Consider the following 12,273-nt stretch of genomic DNA (forward strand, 5'->3'; position numbering starts at 1 on the left):
CTCCTGAGTATTCCAGGTTTGGCTCACTCTGTAAGCCCTCATGCATTACCTCTGGAATGTGCTGATTTCATTGTAAGAAACAGAAAATAATTGGTGTATTTTGATTTTTTCCCCACACCATAAACCGTACACATCCATCTTTTTCCTTCTGCAAGAGGATTATTTATTGTAATTGGCCTTATAGCCCTCCTCTTCATTATCATTATAATAGCTGGAGTTTTTTGTTGAAATGTCTGTCTACAGCCAGTTTACATCCAGAAGATAAGAGTAAAATTCTCGCCCAGAAGACTTTGCAGTCTTCTAAGAAAGAGCTGGAAGGAACAGGAGGCCTGAAACAGGTTTCAACTGCAGATCCAGTGCAGTGTGGGAAGACATGAGCTTGCTTTAAACAAGTTGTCTCGGGAACCAGAGCAGTCTGGCCACGAGGAGGCAGAGAAGACTGTGGGCTAATTTTTGAGAAGCAAAGCAAATTATCCCGTGTGTTGCTCGCTGTTTCCTTACCTCAACTGTTTCCAGTACATGAACTGGGAACAGGTATCCATGTGTATCGTTGCAGCACCTACCAAGCTTACTGCCAATAGAAAATGACGTGTATTCTACCACAGCTAGGAGCAAAACCTAATGCTGCATCTCACTGAGCGGATAATGTTCTCAAGGAACCATCAGGCTGTAAGGATCTGAAGAACAGATGAAATTAGTGTGTTAAAGAAGTAAAGATACTTCTTTACAGACTGTACTCAGAGAGCCTTAGGGGTCTGACACCTGACCCTGCAGTGAGTTTCACCCTGTTCCCCCATTACAGGATCCAAGTCAAGGCGGAAAACGCTTTCATCAGGAAAGCACAGGTATATCATGAATTTGTGTAAAAGCTACCCATCTTCTAAACAGCTGTTTAAAGCCGAATAAAACAAACAAACAAACAAAAAAACCCAGGAGAACACCAGACATATTTTGCCAATAGTCAGTCCTACAGTTTTAAGAAATAAGTCTTTGGGCATCTCCATAACTACACTGAATTGTTGTTTCCTCTCTAGCTGCTCTCATGAATAAGTTTCCCCTTTATCTCTGGATCTTTAGTTATTACTTCTTGATTAACAATAAATCAGCAAAATATTTTCTCTTTCAAGGTTAAAACCAGTTTTGTATGTTTCAATAGTAAGTTATGAAATAAGTTTAACATCACTAATTAGCTATCCTCTTTCAGGAAACGGCCTCTACCTTATCAATGCACAGGCATAATGATGCGCCCCTTTCACACCTTACCTTTAAAGTGAATAGTTAAACAATAAGTGACTGTCCTAAAGTATTCATACATTTTAAGGCTGAAAGAGACCATTGAAACATGAGTATCTAAATGCCAATCTAACCTATTTGTTTATAGGATTCTCATTGTGTTTAACTAAATTATTGTACCAGAAAAACACCCATCATCAATTTAAAAATAGTGAGACACAGAATTTACCACCTATGTCAATGCTATTTTTTTTGCCCTGTAGCAGTCACTTCTAGATGTATACAACTGAATTTTAATTCTACCTTGTGCAGAATAATACTTTATCCATTGTTTCATTTCATATATCTAGAGTACAATGCATTACCAATCAAGAAAAAATTTACTGTGAAGACTCTAAGAAACTTTTCTATCTTTTCACAAACACAGTAAAAATACATCAATGGAAATTTTGATTATTTTCCTTTTTGATACTTAATGTTTTTAGTCTTCTTTTGGGATTTTTTTCTAAAACTGTTCAAAATTTCTGCTTTATAATTCCACTCTAGAGAAAATGAAATCTGTTAATAACAGAGGTTCCTACAGGAAAGTAAGTCATACAAGGGAGAATGCTTAGGAGATTCTTGAAGCATAACTAACAGAAACAGCGGAAATATCTTTTTGTCTCTCCGTACTCTCTACCATACCCTCTCATTCAGGCTTGGGAAAATAAAAAGTTACTTTTAAAATAATATCTCTTTTACTTAAATAAAGTCAATAGTTTATATTCTGATAATATTAGCATGCTTACTTATTGATTATTCACACTTGTCATGAATAGAATCCCGGGAACACCTTTAAGAATAGCGATGCATTATGTTTCTATGACAGATGGGACAAAGCTTCTCTTTCTAAAGAGCTTTTATCTAGATACACAGGAAAAAACTGAGAGAGAGATGTTATCTGCATTTTGGAAGAATGGACATTGAGAGGTTTAAGCACCTCACAAAATTCACACTGAAGAGCAGAGCAAGTCACATTTTTTGTATTGTTTTGCTCCACTGCAGTGCTTAAGCACTTTACTATATTCAAATATGATCATGTATCTACTCAGCTCATATGCTTCGTAGAGACATAAAATTGTCATCATTTTTACAGAGAAAACAAAAAGAGGGAGAAAGCAAAAAAGCAAATGTCAGGACCAGTCGTCTGTACAAGAAGCTACTTTATGAGATGTGAAATTTTCACAAGCTTCTATAGTGACCTTAAAAAAAATATTTTGCTAAGCTGGTCCAGGGTATTAGCTATTACTCTATGCAGTACACCTCACAAGACTGGAACAAATATCTTTTTTATTTGTTTTGCATTACACCTGCTGTTAAAAACTGGTAGTCAAATTAGAAACATTTTTTAGTTTCTTCATTTGTAGCTAAATTCATAAATCTTGGTAACTATAAATCTATCTCAAGGTCACAGTTAGTACAATAACGCATTCATTTTGTTTTCCTTTCACTAAATCCATTATCTGAACAAATCATTAGGTGACCTTTTTAGTTACAGCAATTCAATAAAACTTACATTAGATGAAGTTTCAGGAACATTAGTCTAATATGCTTTAAAAGATCACCTTCTCTGAGCAATATAATAAGTTTTTGTGAGAAGCATAAAGCATGTAATATGTAATAAAATCTGGCCTTTAATGAACCATCTAGAAAAAAATTACTTGCGTTATAATTCAACAGAAAACCTCCCTTAATTAATGGATAAGACACCAACAATAGCTGCTGACTGTTACTTTTGATTATAGATTCTGCTTGCTTCTCTTTTTAAAATGTATAATCCAGGTTTATGCTGCTCAAGAAATTACAGTTTAAATGACCTTGGTTACAGGAGTAATATGCTTAAACCCCATACTTAGAGCTAATTAAAAGGGCTCTCTGATTACCAGTTAGTACCAATTGCATAATTTTCCAAAGTGGTCGTCAGGATTGTAAATTTAATACACTGTCTTAGATGTTCGATAAATGTGGATTTTCTTCAACAGATACTAAACTAGGAAATATCTTATGGCCAGGCAGATAACAATAAGTAAAACATACCTCCAACTATCAGACAGGAGACTTATGTCAGGGAAGATTGCACAGACTCACTAAAATCCATTATTTCCTTTAGAATATAAGACATTGCACCTAATTCTCTGGTTTAGACATTGCATCTAAAACAGGAATAATCACTTGAAACCACCTAGGATTATCTACATCTTGTGCTTCCAGTTTCCTGTCAAGAAGAAAGCAACTTTAACTTTCATTTCTAATCAGTCTTGAGAGGTCTGTATGCAGAAGGAGAAGCAATAACTTTCCAGCAGTTCAGAGTCATCAACCAGTCATTTCTCCTGTGGATGTATGCAAGCAGGAACATAAGCCAATTTGAGTAAAGGTCAGGACACATCAAAATACTGAATGGAGTAAGTTCCTGTTGTTAGTAAGGTTTATTGAGCAGACTTGCATTCATTCAGTCTGTAAGCATTCCGTTTAGTTCTATATTTTTCCAAGTATTTTTGTGCCTGTCACTCACTGAAGAAACTAAATGCCTATAAACATTTCAGGATATTCTCTATGTTCCTCATAAACAGAAGAACAGTGGCAATTATTTCATTTTCCCAATTACTAACACTCTTTTGAAACAGATGCTATGAAAATATGTACGACATTACAGGGTATGTTATGGAACTGCTTTATAATTTACAAATAAAAGAAATTTTTAATCACAATGCTACAATGAAATTAATATTACAATTCAACAATCGATAGATGGCATGTAACGAAATAGTCTAAATATGCCAGATAAATACTTAAATTATTTTTCAGGTTATACATTTAGTTCGTGGATTTGGTAAACCGTAGTATAAATACAGGTATAATGTGGGATCATATTGCTTCAAACAAGAGACATATTTTTTTGGTTCTGTGGTGAAGCCAATCACATAATTTATAAGCTATCATCTTACATCACCCATAGACCACTTCTAAATTACCAAACAGTGTATTTAGATAACAATGTTATATCCTTTTGAATATCCTATCAATAACTGCACAGTATTTTTACACTAATTTTCCTATATCGGATTCCTTTGAAAATACCCAAACTGAGAAGGATGTGGTTTCTTCTTATGCATTATCTTGATGATCCAAATCAAAGAATCATCTACTTCATTTTCCTATGTATTTTGGTAACCAGTAGCTATGCAATAAGAAAAAAAAATGAAAAAGGATGTTCTTTTTCCAGTTGGAGATCTAGTTCATAAACTTTTATTACCCTAAGAAAACTTTGATGTATGGCTGCTCAGATGTCCCTTTATGGCATTTTCCACTTCTAGATACTGTGCTTTATTTGTAGGTTTATTTGTTATTATCATGCAAATTATTGAAATATGTTAAATGATCTGTTAATTTACCTCGCTGTCCTGTGTAATTTAAGAGTTTTAAATAATTGATTATTAAAGAACTGCTTAAATTACACTGCATTTCATGTTGATAAAGATTAGCCAGTGATGTATGATTATTTTTATTGAATGAAAAATTGCCAATCCACAACATGTAATACAAAAAACATTTGTTTCATCAGATGCTTTCTGTGTATTTTCTCAGATCACAGGCAACCAAGCATAAGATTAATTTCCAATGTCTTATTATCTAGGCTATCTCTATTTTCCATTAATGCCTAAAATATTACAATAATTTCATTTCTATCCCTTTTAACTCATCAGAGAATTAGTACCTCATAGTCAAAACTTGTGTATTTTTTCTCTTCTTGTTCCTAATAACAGCAATTTAAGTTAGAAAAATAATGGTCTCTTTTAACTATTTTCTAAGTCAATTATTTTTCCCTTGCTAGATAAATTCTTTAAGATTATTAATTTTTGCAGACAACAATAATGAAAAGTAGCACCATTTTAATTATATTTATTCTCCCTAGGCAGCTAGGCAGTTAATTGTTTGAATTACTAAGTTAAAAAGAAATGTTAAGTAACAGGAATGCCTGCATTGCCAACGACTTCAGTGGGAGCAGTACTGAGTTCATAATTGGCTCTTTAATTGCAAAATTCACTCACAAGGCCTGTGAGCTTATAAATTCCACTGAAGTCTTTAGGAGTGTTTAATGTCTCTTATGCATTGTATGGGCTTTGAGGTGGCCTTCCAAATTTCCCGAACATAAAGTGTATTTGACAGGACTTGAAAAATGTTTTCATGCTGCTTTTAGTGGAAGAGATATTCTCCTGCTGCATTTCTGAAAGCTTGGAAACATCCCGAGCATTCCTAAGTACTGCGACATATTGCAGACTGGTCATGGTAGCTGGTTAACATTCAAACAGCTTTCCAGTCTTCATGTCGCTGACATAGAGTACAGCATGACATATGCTTTTGTACTGTCTTATCTAGGAATTTTCAAGGTGGTTACAACACAGCAATAATTCAGTCTTAGTTTTGCAATTTTTTATATTCATTCATAGTACTTTATTATAGTTATTACAGAAACTTCTCCCACTTTCTCTCAGCGAAACAATCCTGTGCTCCAGATAAAAGTAAAAAAATCTTCTTTACTATACATTGAATAATTATTGAGATAAATGCAGTGAATCTTGCTCATTTGTGCTTTGTGTTAACTTGTCCCCAGGGCTGAGCTGCCATTTGACTTAGAAATCAGAGGTGCTTTTGGGCATAGGTCAATCACTTAGTATTTTGATGCTGAGTATCTTGTAGAAGCTGGTTGGAAATTCTTTGCAACCGACTCTTTCTTTAGAAAATTCTGTTCATCAAAACTAATGTTTTACAGTTGTGTTTTTATCCTTTTTGTATTAATCTTTTTTTCATCAGAAATTTTCTCTGGCTACTCCAGAATTTTTGTTAAAAAGGAAAGCCAGACACTGTTATCCTAGCTCCCAATAATTTATTAATTTTGCACCAATGAGAAAGAGATTTACAATATGGCTGATACAAATTTGACAAACTGGATTTCTGGTATCCTAGGCAAGATTTGTGGCAAGGAGGCTACTAAGAAGATATTCTGCTCTTTAGTTTTTCCAGAACAGAAAAAGAAAAAAACAAACAAACAAAAACAAACAAAAAAAAACCCCACCAACAACTTAGAAGATCTTAAATATTTCAGTCTGGAAATAAAAAAAAAAATACAAGAAAAACAGGTAAAATAAAATAATATATACAGTCATACTTCAAAAGCAATAACACCATAGCTTGACTGAAAAAAACCCCAAGGTTAATGCAGTATAAATTGTCAGCAACAGCCATCACTTTAGCAACTAACTTTAAAAGCTGTATCTTTTAGATATATTCTTGAAGGAAAAAAAAATATTACCTATCAGCTGCAACCAAGCTCCCAGGAAGAATGGCAATGTTTGTCCAATATGAACACAACCTGCCAAAAAACTCTAAAATATTTTTCTTCAAACCTTCTTTTTGTCACTGAAATAAATTAGACATACACACGTCCTTGAGAATCCATCGATAATTTAAGTGCTACAAATAGTTGCCTGTATAACAGAGATGCCAAGGAAACAAGTGTTACGATCCTCAAAGATTTTGCGATAGCTGATCCAAAATGTGAAGTTCTTGGCAAGTTAAAGGATGTAGCTGTGTTTACTAATTTTCTAGCTAGGAGGTTAAATAGGAAGGCATCAACTCTGAAACATATGTGAGCAGCCTGGCTTACCCACTTCTGTAAGTCCCCAAACAGCTGGTATGGAGAAAACCTACTGTTCTGTGTTGCTGAGCCACTGACGGGGGTGAGGAGAAACAAAGTCAGTAATAGTTTTCAAAGATTTCTCTTGTAATTGTAGGAAATACCGCTCTTCGGGAAAAATCTCTGTGCAATCTGGCCTTTTACTGAAATCAAGAATGATTAGGATGCCATAGTGACTAAAAATCCATATAGGCTGATGGAAATAAATTTCTGAAGTCCATGTTTATAAGTCAAAGGCTTTAGACCTGAGAACACCCATTTATATGGGAGTCAAAGAAAGGTAAAAACCTGGTGTAACTGGCAGAGAAAAAGAGAAGCATGAGAGGTGGTTGTGGTGGATGTGTAGAGAGATTATATGTAATTTATAAATTCGAAGGCAAACGTGGGAAGCTGAATTTGATATACACATATGTATAAATCTCAACTATGCATTTAGAGGCAAGCACATGGGAAAAAAAAAAAACCAAACAGGAGACACCACAGTATGGTGACAGTCATTTGACTGAGCTTGTCAAGGGCAAGCCAATTTCAAAGGACACCATATTGAAACAGATGAGCAGAACACAGAAACGTGCAGGAGAGACCCACTTCTTCTCTATCTAGCAACATGGGGACTTCTCTACAAAAGAGAGATCTTAGCACACATAAGTCTAATTCATGAGAACACTTCCATCAAAGATCAGTGAAGGGAAGACCAGACTCCAAATTCTTTGAGCTGTCTGTTCTCAAAAGAAAGATTCCTACCTTTACTCAAAGTAGAGATAATTTCAACTTTAGATGGAGCTGCTCATGGCTTTTTCCACTTTAGTTATGAATCATTCCACAGCTTGAGATTCACAACTTCTGTGGCCAGTACTTCCTTTCTCCCTTGCTGTGATTAATGCCTTGTTTCCTATCTTTTCACCGTGTCTCCCTCAGAGCCTGGCTCTGTTTTCTTTCTGACCCTCAAATAGGTATTTGAAGACAGTGACAAATCTTCCCCTCTACCATCTGTTTTTCAGACTGAACAAATCTGGATCCCTCAGCCACTCCTTGTACATTATGTACTCCAGCCCTCAAGCCAACTGGACTTGCACCAGTTTGTCAATCTGTTCTGCTGGGAAGCTCCAACAGAAGCAGTACTCCAGATGCAGCCTCACAAGTATCAAACAGATAAAAATAATAATTTCCTGCAACCATCTGGCTTTGCTTTTTCTCATATAGACCATTCTGGAGTTAGCCTTTACCACAAGGGCCCAATGTGACCTATATTCCATTTGCTGTTCATCAGATCTCCCAGGACCTTTTAGTGGAGTGGACCTGCTTTCTAGCCAATTGTCCTCCACTCTGTAAAGTTGTATGGAGTTAACTCCATCCCAGGCACAGCACTTCACACGTACTTCTGTTAAACTTCATGAGGTTTCTATCAGCCCATTCCTAAAGCTTGTTAAGATCACGGAACTAGTGGAAGGTGTCCCTGCCTATGTCAGGAGGGTTAGAACTAAATGATTTTTAAGGTCCCTTCCAACTCAAATCATGCTATGATTCTGTGATCCCTCTGAAAAGCAGCCCTGCTCTCCGGTGTATTAATTATTCTCCCCAGTTAGATGTTGTCCATGATCTTGCTGAGACTGCTTTCTGCCACATAACCTAGGTCACTGGTAGCCACTGATAGACTAGTACCAACCCCTGAGGACTGCCACTTGTAACTGGCCACCAATAAGACTTTGAATCCCTAATTACTACCCTCTGTCCAACCTGCTCTTCTTCACTTGCTCATTTGCTTATTAAGAATTACATAATGGCCCTGAATCGCTTTTTTGATTGCCATTATATTCACCTTTCTTGCTTTATGTCCAGATTGCTGCTTGCCTGGGTCCTAATTCTGGATTTTAAATTGAGTTTTAAAATCATGACACATATTTAAACATTCATGTGTATGCAAAAGGCAGGAAAATAAAAGAAGGTTCCTTATAATAATTGGCTCCTGAAGATAAATTAGAGAACAAACATCACTTTGCACTTTTCTCTTCCCCATTCCCTAAAGCTAATATATTATTCCTAAGAGTTTCCACTACTTTCTTTGCAGCTCCAGCAATGCCTTGTTTACCTGCTTCATAATGATTACCTGCTGCTTTTTTTCACCAGTTTGTCTCATCTGGAACAGAGCACACATACTGCTTGTTTTTAATTAAGGAAAGCTGAAGTACTATGCATTTTCTGTTTGATCCAATCTGGTAACAATCAGTGCAATTGACTCTGCAGTTGCATACCTGGTATGGCACCACTTCAGGGCAACGCATCTGCCTCTGAAGGTGAGGCAGAAAAGCCAGCTATGAGACAGAGCGAGGTATGGCCTACGTGTGGAATAAAAAATTATGGGACTGGATAAAGAATGTCATGATACAACATCACAAATTTTTAGAAAGTCTTACTTGAACAGACAGGTATTAGACTTTTAATTCAAAAGATACTGCATTACATCTCCCAAGCTTAGTAGTTAATAACTTTCTTTATCCAAAACCAAAGCTTTTCTTTCTCTTTTTGCCCTCCATACAGAAAGATTCAAGAGTGAAGTGTGAATTGCAGTGTGAAGGACATTATTTTATCAGTCAAAGTGAACAGTCCGTACACAGAAAGTTACATTTTGCAGGAAGAGATATTACACAAGATAAGAAATGTCTTTGAATACTTCTTTATGTACACTCATGCAAATTTCCAGTGTCCACTAAGAGTTTTACAAAGCTGTTCAAGAATCTCCCAAAGGCTACTTTCCATGGCAGAAAGCTTCAATAACTGTTGATTGCCCAAGTTTCAGTTCACAAACTGTTGGCAGAGGTGGAACAACAAATTGCGGATGCTCTACTGAATGGAGATATATGCTAATTTCCCTAGGATTTTACAGTCGTTTATCACATGATCCCATTGCAACATCATAGTCGGCACTGTGAGTGCACCCATGGCTGCCTTCTACCTGATCCTCCTTTGATTTGATTTATTAATATTGGACTCTTCTCTAGATAAGTTTAGGAGGATTACTTCTTAAAATGCCACTTGCCTCAGTGTTGGGAGTGAAGTTTCTGTTCATGACTTACTCATTGCTGTCTGTAACACCTTTTTCTGCAGTCTAGGGCAATATAGTGAGGAAAACCAACGTGGTTCTAAAGCAGTTGGAGGAGAAAGCCCCCATGTCTTTCACTGAGGAAGATGAAGGGGCAGAGACTTCAGCTTGAAAGCCAGTTCTGAATAATCTTACTGTGAAATGCACCACAAAAAATCACTTCAAATTTTCAGTACAGAGTAAAGGGGAAAAAAATTAATCCTTGGATGTATTAAAAGATCATCACATAAAACTTAGGAATTTTAATTTTGCCTCTCAAAAGCAATCTTAAAAATACTACAGGAATAATAAATCTAGGACCTCTGGATGATGAATACATCAGTGCTATGAAAAAGTCAGAGGAAAGACACAAAAGTGTCTCAGGAATTGGAAAATAACCAATTAGAAAGTGAAGTTTCACAAGTCAGTGAATCAGTCGTGGCACAGTGTTAGTGTTGAAAAAGATATCTCATAATAGTGACAGGTCTTTCAGTGTTGCTAGCAAAACTATAACAAGGTTCAGTAGCTAAAAGGTGCAATTTTTCCAGGAGTGGGAATACTTAGATAAGATTATCATGATAGTGGTAGCCTTGGCTTTTCCTGGAATTACTAAGGTCAGATGAATTATATTCCTAGAAGGAACATAGCTGTTATAGGAGCCAAATTAAAATATACAGACTGTGTAAGTGAGAGATGGATGATATCCTGGCCAAAGGTTATAGTGATTTTTGAATATATGAATCATAGAAGTCTTGCATATTTGTTGAACATCATCGCTTTTTATTCCAGTTATCTATAGGACGTATACAACAATTTAGCCTGTGATGGACAGTCATCTTTTTTTCTGGCCCTGGTTATTGTAGTCCACGCAGTTTAGATTAGATTAAGTAGAATGGGGATTACATCTGTACCTTAAAATTCATAAATATCTGATATTTAGAAGAGTATTTAATCAAGAGACTGTCTTCAAGCACATATTCTAGTGCTCAGAATTTGTCTGAACATAATGCTAGAAAATTCAGGGGTAGTCAGAGGTAGTCAGTCTCTTGGCTCAAATAGTGACATTGATGGTGACAGGATGACATTTCAGTTTGAGCCATTACCCAGCTTTGGACAAAGGAAAATCATTAAGAGATGAAAAGTAAAAAAGAGTCTCAATGGGAAATATATAGGTTTCTTTCTTTTTCATCAGAAACCATTTCAAAACAAAGATAAAACAGCCAGTCATGTCTGGGCTACATTGGTAATACTTTTTCCCTAATCTAAGATGTGTAAAAAAAAACCCAAAAAGGTCTCTGCAGGTTGATAATTAGTCAACTAACATACCAGAATGTTTTGTTGTTTTTTTCCTCCTGCGTTTTTCAGTCAAGTATTAACCATGAATATTTCCCTCAGACATAATCACATAACAGTTTTGGATATGATGCAAAATGTCACCAAGCCATGCTGCTCATCAGCACTTCTCAGACATGTTCCTGCTCTCCAGCCAAAATGCAGGTGTTTGTTCATACAAGTGTTTTTAAATCTGCCCAACTCTGAATCCAGTGACTGCCAAATGCCTTCAACAGTGGTGGAAAACATAGCATAGAATCAGATTAAGATTATTTGTGTTGTCCAGCATTGCAGTTTATCTGGAAAAAGAGTAATGCATTGCGCTCCTTCAGCCAAATGCACAAAGAAGCATCAAACTGTCTGTTTAGCCAAAAGAACGTAGAAACAAGGGTTTCATATGACTTAATTGCCACTAACCTGCATTAATTTAAGGAGTGAAAGCTACCAATTTACACTAATAGACATTAGAACGGGGGTGATGAATAATCTCGCCACAGTACTAAGGGGAATTTGTCCATTCTGAAAGAAAATAATTATTCACACTAGAATTTGGCAGAACATTAGAACTAATCACACTATTTTTCATATAATCTTTAATGATCACAAACAGTCAGGACTTCCAATTTACATCTCATTTACAAGATGGCATATTTTAGCATCATGGGACTTCCTAACACACTCTCAACTACTAAATGATTAAAGACTTATTCTTGCAGTACCTAGATTTTCTCAGTCTAACGTTACATATATCTGCTGCAATTACAACATGAAGAAGTTTAGTCTATGCTTAGAGAAAATCAAAGATGTGTTTACACTTCATGAGTTTTTTCCTTTAAGAGGCTAAAAATGAACTTTATGAGGAAGAACAGCATCCTCTGCTTTCTTTAGTCAAATA

The sequence above is a fragment of the Cuculus canorus genome, chromosome 1 (assembly GCF_017976375.1).
Source record: "Cuculus canorus isolate bCucCan1 chromosome 1, bCucCan1.pri, whole genome shotgun sequence".
NCBI classification, from domain to species: domain Eukaryota; kingdom Metazoa; phylum Chordata; class Aves; order Cuculiformes; family Cuculidae; genus Cuculus; species Cuculus canorus.